The following is a 2492-nucleotide window of genomic DNA, read 5'->3' as shown; positions in this document are numbered from 1 at the left end:
GCATAACTGTGCGCTCTGGGTCAAAACCATACATGTCACAAAACTCCATTTTGTTTTCTCAATTAACCCAACCTTACAATTTTCAGATGATTATACTTTAAAGAGTTTTTATATTTAAGATCAAGTAGACACAGTTCAGTCCCTGTTCGGGCGCCAATTTTTCGTCTGTAACCAATAAACAGACTTTACTCGGGTTGTGAAAGCAGTTTACTATCGATCCAGTTTTATTTAACATTTACTGAACTGAATGCATCTTACTTGATCACAATGTAGGTCAGGAACAACATAAAACAGTAAACCTTAAATCACATGGAAATGTGATTCAATTAGAATAAGAAAAAAATAAAACAATATATATTTCCCCTTTTTAGGCAGTTAACCAAATACTTAAATGTCTGAACAACACCCTGTTATTCAATACAAAAATACCTGAAGGAATGTTACTCGTCCTCTTTAATTAAATGTCTCTTTCTCAGTCCATGAAAACAAAATTAATACCGAACGGTCTTCTTATAGAACATAGAACAAATCTTGAAGTGTCCTTATATTGTCTTTAGCAACAAAAAAAATAACGGAATAAAGTAAAGTGCTGGCCAGCAATAATATTATAGAGCTCTATATGTGTGTGGTGGTTTAGTAGTGTTGCCTGCAATCCTCAGGATATTCAGAAGATGGCGACGGCTCCTCACGAGCTCACGAGCCACAGGAAAGCACTCAGGAAACAGCGGCAGCGTCTCGTCAATGTTCATTCACTCGGCGGAGTTCCTTGTGTAACCCACTTGACAGGTAAGTACACACTAGGTTCGCAGGGCAAAGTAATAAGAAGAGATTGGACACCGCAATGAGTAAAAGGAACACACAGGTAGATTTAAGCAAAACACTGTATTAACATATATAGAAAATAAACAGTTTACATACACTGCCGACAGTTACTTTTGTTCTTATTTGAAATGTCTTTTTTACCGGGTGCACCCTAAATAAAATAAAATGTTTTACCCAAAAGAAATAGTTCAATTCGAAAGTTCTTGGAAGTCCTTCCCCACAACCCTACCACTCTGGCAGGACAGAGAATGAAGAATGGAAAGGTTCCTCCTCAATCCAAAATGCTCACGCGGGTAGCTCGCCATCCCCCTCGTCAGGGAGAGAATCACTCCAAATCCACGGTCCAGGATCTCAGGGTATCCAAAAAACCCAGCCTGTATAATATAACAGACTGATATAAATCTATTCAACCTTTCTTAACTGTACAGTTTAATTTTATCAATATCAATGTATAATGCAACTTTTCACTGTTAACTTGTTAAAAGATAACTGCTGCATCGCAATATTAACACATGAAATGTCCACTTCACTGTTTTGTAGTGAGAAAACCATTAATATAAGACCACTCACAGTTCACCATTAAATGCTCAGATTACTGATACCTCGTACCTATACACACCACAGCACAGTAATATACAGAATATATAGCTTCATAACCCATGAAACTCAGCTAAATGATGTCTTTCTCTGTTCATACAATGTAAATAACATGCACGCATACTCATTTTACACACATATTCCCGTTTTCCTTTACTATCATTAGAAAAATACCACAACACTGTGACTTTATGTTCCCACTCGGTAGCTAACCCACCACGAGGCTAAGCTAATTCACAGAGCTATTTGCTAATACAGATAGTACTCACCGGGACAATAAAATAATAAAACAAACACAAGATGTTCCCAGGGTCGCTTCAGTGGTTCACCGGACTTTTCTCTGTTTACACAATTCCTCCTTTTAACAATATAAAGTGTATTTTTTAAAGTTTCATCACTCCAAAACCTCTGTGTCTCAATTATCGTCCTGCTGCTCTCTGTGTATTTTTCACACACTACCGCAGCGTCTCTAACGTGAAGGAGGCGGGACATGCGTTGCCTTAACCAATAGCAACTCAGCTAAACTGAAATGAACCAATGAAATCAATTTGAAAAGTTTTTCTTCACAGGACCATCTACTGAATCAAAAAGACCTCTGAGATCAAATGAAATGATCAATGAAATGAAGAATAAAATAAAGAATGTAGTTATGAATTAAATAATAAATGTATAAATTAAATAAAAATAATTCTCAGTGAAAGAACATATTTCTAACATATTTCTCATATTTGTAACACTTTCTTCCAACATATTTAGTAACAGTTGGGTTTCTTTTTCCAACAGGTTACACTTGCAAACGGTCTTCTTGTGGATAAACTTTGCCGACGGACTTCCGGATATTATCCAAAGAAAACCGAGTACTTTGTACGGTAAATATTTCACTTAAAAAAATACTTTTAATAAGTTAAACTCCAAAATTAAACAGGAGAATCACAGCTTGACCACACGTTGCTTGCAGGCATTGAAGAAGAGATCTCCCCGCGAAAACTTCGTCTCCAAGGTAACAATAATACACACCGTAAAACAGCAGTCGTAAAGCTGCCGCAACATAAAGTGGTCGTAACCCTTAAAGA

General features: G+C 36.6%; 1 long non-coding RNA gene across 2 annotated transcripts; it reads right to left on the bottom strand.

Moving 5' to 3' along the window:
- Positions 1-257: 257 nt before the first annotated feature.
- LOC128436361 (uncharacterized) lies at positions 258-2201 on the bottom strand. Of its 2 annotated transcripts, XR_008338041.1 has the most exons (3): positions 1689-2201; positions 997-1196; positions 258-797 (listed from the first exon to the last, which is right to left on the bottom strand). It is a non-coding gene; the product is annotated as an uncharacterized LOC128436361 (long non-coding RNA). The 2 variants fall into 2 exon arrangements; XR_008338040.1 differs by lacking the exon at positions 258-797 and having other exon boundaries at positions 868-1196.
- Between the last annotated feature and the right edge of the window lie 291 nt (positions 2202-2492).

This window comes from Pleuronectes platessa, unplaced genomic scaffold (assembly GCF_947347685.1).
Source record: "Pleuronectes platessa unplaced genomic scaffold, fPlePla1.1 scaffold_34, whole genome shotgun sequence".
Taxonomy (NCBI): Eukaryota; Metazoa; Chordata; class Actinopteri; order Pleuronectiformes; family Pleuronectidae; genus Pleuronectes; species Pleuronectes platessa.
The sequence above is the reverse complement of the archived record's forward strand: the minus strand, read 5'-3'. Positions and strand labels throughout refer to the sequence as shown.